We start from the raw sequence: 11,775 nt of genomic DNA, 5'->3' as shown, positions 1-11,775 counted from the left end.
AGAGGAGTCCTCCATTTTGCACTGGGCTTAGGAAGGCTGTCTGGACATAGGAGACTACAACCTTACTAAGGTGGGAGGTACAACCCCTCAGTACACACCTTTAATTGACATCTAAATGAGAAGCAGATGAAGTGATGAATTAGAGAAAAATTGGACAGAATGAGTCAGGAGAAACCGCTATTTAAAAGCAGCAGAGAGAGGGTAGTTGAGTGAATTGAGAATTGAGTTGGTTGGTTAGGTCAGTGAGTGTAGTGCAGTTCAGTAGAGTTGAGTTTGTCTATCTGTGAGCTCATTCAGTGCAGGTCAGCACAGGCAGTTGAAGCCAGAGAAGAGGAAAGATCCAGAAGATTAGAACAAATTGACAAGAGTGAATTTGAGGCCAACAGAGCAGTTCAGTGAGAAGCTGACAGAAGCGGGATTCAACAAGTCCGATTGCAATGAAGTTTGAATGAAAAGAGTTGAGTTGAACCAACCAGGCAGAGTTCAGAAAGAGCTATAAAGTGTGAGTTATTCAGCAGTAAGACTCAAAGAATGCAATTACATCAAGGGAAATAAAAGACACAGTTATGGGGCTGGAGAGATGGCTCAGTGGTTAAGAGCACTCACTGCTCTTCCAGAGGTCTTGAGTTCAAATCCTAGCAACCACATGGTGGCTCACAACCATCTGTAATAAGATCTGGTGCCCTCTTCTGGTGTGTCTGAAGACAGTGACGGTGTACTCATATATAATAAATAAATAATTTTAAAAAAAGATACAGTTATACCCTGGTCCTTGGAGTAGTGGTCAGAGAGGCATCCAAGCAATGTACAATAACTTACTGGTTGCCTGGTGACTTGGTGTTGTGAATAAAACTTATATACATGGGTATGCTTCAGGATTGAGGGAGGGTGGAAGAAAGACAGAAGAAGCTATGGGAGGAGATTCTTTGGTAGCATTCTGGAGATGGTGTATGTGTTTGGAGGTTGAGGTCCATCAGCTCCCCAGCTTGATGGGTAGAGGGTCTTGAGAAAATTCAGGAGATTTTTTTGGCATGTTTTCAGCATAGATGCATAGATGTGAGATCCATAGGAGTGCAGGGCTCATGAAAAACAGGAGAGGAATGCTGATGAGACCACTGAGTGCTGGTCCAGCTTCTCTGATTTTGTGCACTGTTTACCAACCAAGGCCTGAGCCTCATGTGGTATAAGAAGTCTAGAGGGATTCCCGGGGAGGCCTCAGTATAGAAGTTAGGGACTATGGGTCTTCTCTGATCTATTTTTCTTTTAGTCCCAGGTTCTCCTGTGCAGCAAGGTCTCCAATGGGATCAAGTTGCTATGTAATGCTAAGATCTCCAGTTCCCCAAGGCTTCCCATTGTTACCTGATCCATAAATAATCAGAGGACACTCTGTAACTTCAAGAACCAATCCTTTAGGTCTCCAGTGACTTCAAAGCTTCTCAACATGCCTCAGGTCTACCAAGTCAAGTTTTCCTGGTTTCCCAAGTACCATCGATGTCACAAGTTTCTCCCAATGATGCAAGGAGGCAGAGGGTGGAGTGCACTGTGTTCATCAAGGAACAAATACTAGTCCTGAAAGAATATTTTGAGAAGTGCAGGTACCCAACCCACGAACAATGCATGGCACTGGCTGAAAGGCTTGGATTGACAGATCACAAGATCAGGGTCTGGCCTCTCTTGTTTCTTCCATTCCCTAATCAGCTAGCCATTCCCCTATCACCCAAGTGCATACTTCCCTGACTGTCCCATCTTCTTGTCCCAGCTCCAGGTTGTAGAAGGGTGATGAAGGTGTATTCAGGGCTGAATTTGCATCCCCTGTAGCCTCTCAGTGCAGAATTCTTTCTGGCACACTGGGAAGGCATACTGGTTTCACATAGTGTCAGGGAGGCATAGACATCACAGCTCTCCTCAAATTTTCTGACTATTAAGAGACACATCCTTAATCTATGGGTTTCATGTCCAGCTCATTCTGCCTCCATTCTTCTTGGGTCCAGGAACGTTAGGGTTCTGTGATATATTCTGGGTAAAGACCAAGTTCCAGGCTTTTCACCAAGCATCTTCAGATTTGGGACCCAGTTGGTTCACCAGGCCTCTCCTGATAATAATTTTCTTTTTCTTTGTCTCTCTAGGTCTGGTTCACCAGGCCTCTCCTGATAATAATTTTCTTTTTCTTTGTCTCTCTAGGTCTGGTTCACCAGGCCTCTCCTGATATGATTTTCTTTTTGTCTTTCTAGGTCTGGTTCCAGAACAGACATGCTAGGGAGCAACTGAAGAAGGCTAAAAAACTACCTAGGAAGCCTGGATATGGGACTCAAGATAGGCCCAAAGGTTGTGAACCTCCTCTTTCCTCTGCCAGAAACATTTAAATATCTGCTGTCCTCCTCAACTCATTCCAAGTACCTTCCAAGACCAGGAATCCAACTTTTCCGTCATTGATTAACCCTTGACGAGATCTCCCTCAGGAAGAGTCAAGTTAGTGGACCCAACAGAGGCAGAAGAATCAAGAACTACCTAGGAAGCAAGGAGGGTAGGTCTGGCCCCCCAAAGTTTGTGTTTCTCTTGCTGGGTCAGGCAGTGCAGTTTCATCTGTGAGAGACCATCGGAGCCAGCTCTCCTCCTCTCCTCACACCTTGAAATATTGCCCCAAAACTCAGAATCCACCTTCTCCACGTGTCAGACATCATCCATTGCGAGCCCTCTTCTGAACTCAGAATCTCAAGGAATCCTTCTCCTCCAACATTGATCTAGCCTGTGGGGAGCTCTACCCAAAAAATACAAGACCTAGGCAGCAGAGGGAAAAGGCTATAGTAAAAATGTGGAAGCAAGGACCGATTACTGTGCTAGGTCTGCCAGCCCCAAAGACACTGTCTTTCCCCTGGTCTGACTGTGGGGATTCCTTGTCCCAGAGACATTCTGTCTTCAATTGTCCTCCTCCACTTAGCTCTCCTAATACTTCCACAGACTCAGAATCCATATTCTCCATGTGTGAGAGACCATCATGTGTCAGTCCTCCTCCACTCGAAGCTCAAGAACGTTCGGGAGTCTGTCTTCTCTATTGCTCAGACCAACAAGAGTCTCTTATGTGAAGCCCTGGTGTCTGCACAGGCTGACCAAGCCCCAGCAGTAGTAGACATAAGCACAGGCCAACCAGCAGCTTTTTCAACATCTGCACACCCAGCTCTAGCCCAAGACCTTGCCTACATTGGCTCCAAGCGCCATCACATTTTCAGCAGCAGCTCCAGTGACAGCTGTGAAGGTAACTGGAAGCCCAAGAGAAACTCCATTCCAGGGGACTTATTTTTTTATTTTTTTTCAAATTTGGTATTAAATATTTTTAATATATAGAAAATATACAGCTCTATAACATTTTTATTGATTCTCTTAGAACTTTAGATCTCATACCACCTGGTCACATTCATTTCCCCATCCTTCCAAGTCCACCCAAACTTGTGACCTTCCCTTGTGACAAAAAATATTTTAAAAAATAAACGTAGAAACAGGACCAGTTTGTGGCCTCTACATACTCATCAGAGCATGGTTATATGTTCCCTAGTCTGCTTCTTAAACACAACTGAGTCCTTCTCCTCCTTCACCATAGCCAGAAGCCATCAATCGTGAAGTATCCCATCCCATTTTAATATTTTGCTCTGATGACTTCCTGTCTAGTTTGTTAGGTTGGTTCGGGGTAGGTTGGGATGTGATTATTGGTTGTCACAGAAGCTCTCCGTGTCGCTCACTCTTAACTATGAGTGTCCAGACATCGATATCATACCAATAATATCCTTGTTGCTGTACATAGTCAGTGGGAACATAGGTCATGGGCATCTGCATGGATCCCTGAGAAAGAACAGACCACAAACATGGCCCCCAGCAGCAGGAGAATTATGAACCCAGACAAGGCCCCCAGAGGCAGCCAGGATCATAGATCTCAATATGGACTAAGATGAAGTACAGGCCACTGTCGCCAATATGATCTCCTAGCTCCGGCCACGCAGGCTACAGTACAGTCTTCTAGCTACTAGATGCAGCATTTCTTCATGGAGTCCAGCGTAGCCTTAACATTCTGTGTGTCTTCAACTTTCTCATGAGTGTTGAGATTCCAACTGTGTCCTAACACACCTCGCTTCACTACGACCTTCCCTAATCAGCGAGTTGCACTTCTCTATTGTCCACATGTGTCTCTTACTGCTTTACACTGCCACAGCATCAAGATAATAAGAATCTTGTGTGCTCGCAATGGCTCAGAGCACCCAGTTCAGTTCTCAGCCACCATGTTTTATGTCTCCCTCACTCTCAAGACCGTCAATGCAGGGCTTTTCCACCCTCTTTTGGACTTATATGCACACATATTCACATGTGCATATACTGCTTTTATGCGCTCAACCAGATGGGATGGTGAGCAGGCCCTTGGGCAGTATGAAGAGTGGAGAAGGCTGGCTGAGTTCGCCTACAGCTTTAATGCCAGCATTCAGGAGACAAAGGCAGGTGATGTCTGTAATTTTCATGCCAGCCTGCTCTATAGAGTGAGATCCAGAGTCATGGCCATGTAGACCGATGTTGGACGAATTTGAAAAAGAATAGAGCAAAAGGAAGGAGTGTCTAACAATGGGAAGGAATGAGCAGGACCCATGGTCTACAGACCATGTCGAGGTCATTTTTCTGAAATGGTGACTTGCCAAAGAAGCATCTTTCTGGATGGAGCACAAGCAGGGCAGTGCCAATGCTCTGTTAGTTTTTCAGCTCCCAAGCAAAATGGTACTGTGAATCTCTGCTCGAGAAAAAAGATGCCCTCAATGTGGCCATGTTTCCTTATGGTTTGGGCAACAGACTGAGTAGAGCTATTTGGCAGGCTGGTTTCCTAATGTTCCACAACTGTTTTTTTTTTTTCTTTTTTCTTTTTTTTTTTTTTTTTTTTTTTTAGCCAGTGAGGTAGGCAAACCCTTAACCAAACTAAAAAGCTATCTGTATGTTTATTGAAATGTTGAGAATACTTATAGACACGGGAGTCAGAGGCAGACAGTCAGAAAGAGTGAGACTCCTGACTGATCCCTGCTTTATCAGAATTCCAAAGCCAGGGCTAGAGAGATGGCTCAGCGGTTAAGAGCACTGGCCATTCTTTCAAAGGTCCTGAGTTTAAATCCCAGCAACCACATGGTGGCTCACAACCATCTGTAATGAAATCTGATGCCCTCTTCTGGTCTGAAGACCGATATTGTGCTCAAATACATTAAATAAATATTTTTAAAAAATTCCAAAGCAAATGATGGGTAGTCTGTGGAGGTTTTCTGTTTCCCTTTTCAATAAGTTCAGAGTCCATATATGCCCCAAGGTCCCTCCTTGCATTCAAATTCCCAAATGTCTTCAAAGTTTTTCCCAATCTGCACGCATAGAAACCAGTTCCCAAGTGTCTCAAGATTCTGCAAGGAATTTACCTTTCCAATTTACTCTTACCTGTCAGAGTTCCTTAGTGTCCCCTAGATGTCCGATGCAAACAAGTCTTTCAGTCCCTGAAAGTTAAACCCATGTCACCAAGAATCCCAAGGACCATCATGAAAATCAAGTATAAGGTCCTGTAATGGGCCCGGGTTTACCAACACGGAGAAGACCCTCAGTGCATCAAAGTCATCAGACACCTTTAAGGTCCTCAGTGAGATCTGTTTTCCAAGATTTCTAGGACCTATGGTGCTATCAGATAAATATGGGGACGGACAAGCCGGCCTTGTGGCTCCAAGGGAGCAGCCAAAAGTACGCACGCACTGTGCACTCCAATGACCAAGCCTGCTCAGCCAGTCAATAGGGTTTTTGAGGAGGGACAGGGAGGATTAAAGAAAAGACAATTAGACAACATTGTAACATGACTCCAGCCAGTGCTGAAGCTGAAGCGGGCTTATTTTTTCCCAGTCTGCTTTTATACCATTCTAGGTACAGGAATAGAGTCAGTTCTTAGATCACAAAGTAGTCAAACAAGACAATAAACAAAGTCCCATGGTCACTGTGCGCTGAGGCTTATCAAGATGACCAAGATAAAAGGAATACTACACTTTCCTCCGATGTGTTTACCTTCAGCTTTTGTATTGGCCCGAATGTAAATATTATTACTGAGCCTACTCCCTTGTCTTCCTAGCCCAGTTTCAATATTCTTGCCACTCTCCTAGAGGCAGCATCTAAGGCTCTCCACACTCCTAGGAACAAAAGCTCCTGCTGTAAGAACATTTTGATCAGTGCACATACCCAAACCCGGAGGAACATGTGGCACTGGCATTATTGATTGTTGTGAAGGAGTTTGAGATCCTGGTCTGCCTATCTCTCTCCCCTCTCTCCAACAGCCACAATTTCCACTCCCCCCATAGGCACCTGAACTCTGTGCTTCTTAAACGCTTAGGGGCTTAGACAGCTGTAGATGGCGGATATGCATGCGCCCAGGGCATCAACCTCACAGTCTGCTAAGCTGGGTACAGATGAACATTATTCCCCTTCAGGATCTCAGAGATCTAGACCTTGGGTCATGGTAGCTGAATCTTCCTGGCCTTTTGGTGTCAGGTCTTACACGTTCTACTTACTACAATCTCTTAGGAACGTAGAGACTCAGACTTCTCCATTTCTGACTCATGGAGTATTGCTACAGAAATTCCTTCCATCCAGAAACTTCACCCTGTGACCTGGTTAGGAGCAAACAGGTATTCCTCTAATGCCAGGAGCCTCCCAGTCTGGAGCGGGTTGAAAAGGGACACAGAGTAGGACTCTGGTGTGGCTTTAAAGACTGATTGTCTCCTGGCGTTCTGGCTAACTATACTGAAATGCTCTTTCTGAGGGTAAAAAGCTGCTGGTTTAGGTGATTGACACTAGTAGCCTACCATCCCGGATTGAGTAATGTGGCCTTTGTTCTCTCTCAGCAGGATCTGCGGGGCTCTAACTCTCAGCCTGCTAGTAGAAGTCTGAGAAGAAAAGGGGACTCTTAGAAAAGTGATTACAGCGTTTATTACTAAGTTGTAGAAAGTTTCCTATGAAAGCTCTCTAAGAAAAAGTGGGAAAAAAACAGAACGAATGAAAAAGGGGGATAAGGGAAAATTCTTCCTCGCACCTCTTTGTGTAAGAAGTGTTCTGTCCAAAAGGCTCTCCTCAGCTCAGAGCTGACTCTTCCCTGTCCTCAGCACTTACACACCTTTCAGAGTACACGATCCCATGTTAAAAGAGTTCATCAACAGTGCCAGCCAACCAGAGCTTCCAGGACTAAGCCACTACCCAAAGACTATACATGGACTGACCCTGGGCTCCAACCTCGTAGGTAGCAATGAATATCCTAGTAAGATCACCAGTGGAAGGGGAAGCCCTTGGTCCTGCCAAGACTGAACCCCCAGTGAACGTGATCGTTGGGGAGAGGGTGGTAATGGGGGGAGGATGGGGAGGGGAACCCCCATATGGAAGGGGAGGGGGGGGCTAGGGGGATGTTGGCCCGGAAACCGGGAAGGGGAATAACAATCAAAATGTAAGTAAGAAATACTCAAGTTAATGAAGATGGAAAAATAAAATAAAATTTAGATATGAAAAAAAAATAAAAGAGTTCATCACAAGTTCTCACGTTCTCAAATCAGACATCGAATAAGAAGTTCACAACAGAGAGCACAAGTTCACAACATGCATATCCATTAGGAGTAATGATCTGGGTAAGCATCCATCACCTGTCACAGCTCCACCGGTTCACTGAAAATTAGAAACCATAACCGAGTTATTAGTGAAGTTTTGTATAGATAAAACCTAGCCATTGTTTTATCTTATGTCCTAGTTCCTTTAATAAATTGTTAGCTCCCTTTTTATAACCTTTTGGTTAATGGTTTTACAACCTCTTGGAATGTGCTCGAAGTAGAAGAAAGTCTGGTTACCGTCTAAGAGTAATTAACTGGTGACACGTGGGAGACTGGCAGAGTTCTCGTTGCAGTTTTGACTATCGGAAAGGACCTGATAGCAGTCCACTATAAAAGAGCTTAATAATCACAGATATTACTTTAGGACTTCTTACAGGATCATCATTAAGGATTAAGAAATCTTCCATTTGTCTATGGAGCATCACTACCGGGCAGTACATCTTCGTGGATCAGCAGAGATCTGCTCAAAAGGGTGGGCTAATGCCCAGTGATGGTCATATATGTTTAATAATAATAATAGGAAAAGCATACTAATAGCAGGAATCTTTCCTAAAAGGATTTTCTCTTGAGCCTTGCCCTACCGGAGCTTTGTCGTAGATATTAATCTAAAGCAAAGTCATTTCGGGAGGGTGACCTGCTGGTACTAGCTCGTCCTATGATGGCTGCTGACACTCTGATGTCTCCTTTGTCTTTCAGATATGGTTTCAAGAGCAACCAGGCTAAGCACAAGCAGACGAAACCCTAGAATGTTCCAGAAGGACTGCCAGAGACAAATGGAAGCTCTAAAGCTGTTTCTGGGTCAACCCATTTTCCTGGTTCCTTACCTGCTGTTGCCTTTGCCAATGGACAGTCCATGCATTCAGGCACATTGGTTGTGGATTCCATTCGCAAACTCAGCTGCAGCCAGGAATCTTCTCTGCATGCCGATCAGTATGTGATGGTGCTGGGCGTAGTCTGCAAGAAGACCTGCTTTGATGGCTGTGCCCCTGTCACTGCTGAGGACTGGTGAGTCAGCAGCAGCTGAAGCCCAGACTGAAGCTCCAGTTGCCATGGTAGCTGCTGCTCAAGGCCCAGAGGACGTTCAAGATTCAGGTCTCTCTGAGGAGGAGCTCTGGATGGACACCTGAAGACTTTGACAAGTCAGAGGGCTGGGATGCGTGGAGATACACCCCAAATCCAAGCCATACCTCTCACCCCCTTGACTGATCCAGGCCATCACAGCAAGGGAGAAGTGTGTTAGTGCACAGCCTTAATCTCAGGATTTGGGGAAATTAAGCAGCCCTATTTGTTGTAGCTTCATTCCACTGTGGTTTGTATAGTGGGATTGTTCTTTTAAAAAAAATGAAAATATTCATTCCTTATTGTTAGATTATATGCTCTTTAAATAAAAGAAGAAAAAAATTACTGCAAAATTAAAAAAATGTTTTCCAGACTTTCCCCCCCAAATATTTATACATGTGAATGCCTGCGAGATATATAGATATAGATATAGATATAGATATAGATATATAGATGTATAGATATCAAATTCACAAGTGTCTTGAGACTTGGAAGCAGAAAAGAGTGTAGGATCTCCAGGAGTAAAACTATAGACATTCCAGGTCTCGTGTGTGTGTGTTTGGAAATGAACTCAGATCCTCTGTAAGATCCACAGTTCCTCCTAAGTAGAGCTCCCTCCATTCTTACAGACTAATAATTATTTAAACCATCCCCTTTTCCTCTGGGAATGGGGAGGCCCATCTGGGTATCTCCTCACCCTGGGACATCAAAATTCTGCAGAACTAGGCATATCCTCTCCCACCGAGGCCAGATAAGGCAGCCCAGCTAGGGGAATGGGATCCATAGACAGACAGAAAACCAACTGAGGGACAGTATCCGCTCAAGCTTAGAGAACTGCATGAAGACCAAGCTGCCCATCTATTACATATGTGCAGAGTTCTATGTCTAGCGCATGGGAGGTCTGGGTTTATGGTTCAGTCTCTAGAAGTCCATAAGTGTCCCGGTTAATTGACTTTGTTGGTCTTCCTGTGGAGTTCCTGTTCTCTTCAGGGCCTTCAGTCTTTCTCCCAACTCTTTCAGAAGAGTCCTGGAGCTCTGTCTAGTGTTTGGCTCTGGGTCTTTGCCTCAGTTTCAGCCTCTCAGAGGACAGTTATATGCTAAGCTCCAGTGTGCAAGCGTAAGAGAGTATCAGTAATAGTGTCAGGCACTGGTGCTTGTGTAATGCTGGGGAAATGTTAGTGGCCCCCCAAAAACAGACAGGAGCCAATCTGATACAACTCACAGCAGGGTCTTCATTCTATTTGAGCTAGTTCACCCCACCCACCCACCCACCCAAAGCACCACTGTCACACAGGATGGTTTTGGTGCTGGGGGAGCCCTGAATGTCTATGGGGCAAGGCTTTATAGTAAGCAGCAAGCTGGGAGTACGTGTGCAAGCATCTAATTGGAAAGCTACTGTGGCCTTTAACATAACTGGTGCTGGGAGTCCTATCATAAACCTAATTTCTGCTGCCTTCTGCAATGGTGGTCGCTAGGCAGGGGGTAGGCTTGTAACTGGGGGTGCTGATTTGTTGGGGGAATAACCTGGAGACTCTGGTCTTGTTGGGGAGTGGCCTAGAGACTGGAGCTAGGCTCAAATTTTGTTGGGGAGCAACTTGGAAACTAATGCTAGGTACCAGCCTGTTAGGTTATCTGGGTTCAAACTTAGGTCGGGTTCTCTAAAATGGAGTCTGCACTTAAAAGACTTAGTGTCTCACTTGCCAGTGGATCTCAAGTTGGACAGGTTATCGTTTGTCCATTCCATCGGTCTCTGCTCCACCTTTGTCCCTGCATGCCTATTAGACAGGACAAACTTTTGTGGGTGGGTTAGTGTCCTGATCCCTCCACTGGAGTTCTACTGTGTGGTGGGTCATGCTAGTTCAATACACAGAATCAACCAAACCAAGAGCTGTTTTTTTTTTTTTTTGAGATAGACAACCCCTTACCCTAATTAACTAAAAGGCAGAAAGAAAACATCCAAATTAACAGAATCAGAAATGAGAAGGAGTCATAACAACGGACACTGAGGAAATCCAAAGAGTCATTAGGTCTCACTTCAAAAGCCTGCACTCCAAAAACTTGAAAAATCTAAATGAAACGGATGATTTTCTAGACAGACTCCACTTGCCAAAGTTAGGTCGAGACCATGTAAACTATCTAAATAGTCCTATAATCCCCGAGGACATAAATTCATCACTAAAAGTCTCCTGACTGAAAAAAGCTCTAAGGGGCAGATGGTTTTAGCATAGAATGCAGAATTCTACCAGGTTTCTCAGAGAAGAGCTAGTACCAGTACTCCTCAAAGTATTGCACAAAATACAAACAAAAGGAAGATTGCCAAACTCCGTCTATGAGGCAACAGCCACCCTGATACCTAAACCACGGAACGATTCAAGAAAGAAAGTTTCAGACCAACTTTCCTTACAATGGGAAAATACTCAGCAAAATACTCGGGAGAGACCAAATCTTTTGGGTTCAGACTCTTAGAGAACCTCATTTAAGGTTCTCTAAGATAATTTACAGACCAGTGCCTAGCACCATTTTCCATGTTATCCCCCACAAATCCGCATCTCCAGATTACAAGCCACTCCCACCTAACCACCACCAATCAGAAGGAAAGCAGAAGTTAAGTTTATGGTTTGGCTCCCAGCACCAGCTGATTTTGTTAAAGGCCATGTGGTCCCCAAATCAGATGTGCACCGGACTAGATACCTACTTCCTACCTCTATAAATGCTTGCTTGAAACTGAGCTTGGCCACCCCCATTGTCCTGCATCCGAGATGGTGGTGTGGCCCAAGTTCAAGCTTAAATAAAGAGACCCCAATGTGATTGCATCATATTTAATTCCTTGGTGGTCTTTTGGGGGTTCACGAATGTTTCCTGGAACAATATTTTTGGTGTGTTGGCCAGGAACTCTAAGGCCTTAAGAACTGGACCCAGAGGGTCTCAATACCAATAATGTCTGTCTGAGCCTGTGAGTCTGTCCATGTGTTTATGTATGGTGATTCCAGTCTTTGTTCATAAACTCTGAGTGGTGCCACGTCTGTAATTCTCTTCTGAAAAAGGCCTTAAATCCATATTTGTGGCCAAATGCGGT

The 11,775-nt window shown here is 44.7% G+C and overlaps 1 pseudogene; it reads left to right on the top strand.

Annotated features, from left to right (window-relative positions):
* The first annotated feature begins 1,491 nt into the window (after positions 1-1,491).
* Positions 1,492-8,767, top strand: LOC148007352 (oocyte-specific homeobox protein 5-like; annotated as a pseudogene).
* The last annotated feature ends 3,008 nt before the right edge of the window (positions 8,768-11,775 follow it).

This window comes from Rattus norvegicus, chromosome 1 (assembly GCF_021556685.1).
Source record: "Rattus norvegicus strain SHRSP/BbbUtx chromosome 1, alternate assembly SHRSP_T2T, whole genome shotgun sequence".
NCBI classification, from domain to species: domain Eukaryota; kingdom Metazoa; phylum Chordata; class Mammalia; order Rodentia; family Muridae; genus Rattus; species Rattus norvegicus.
Note: the sequence above shows the minus strand (reverse complement) of the source record. Positions and strands in the feature narration are given on the sequence as shown.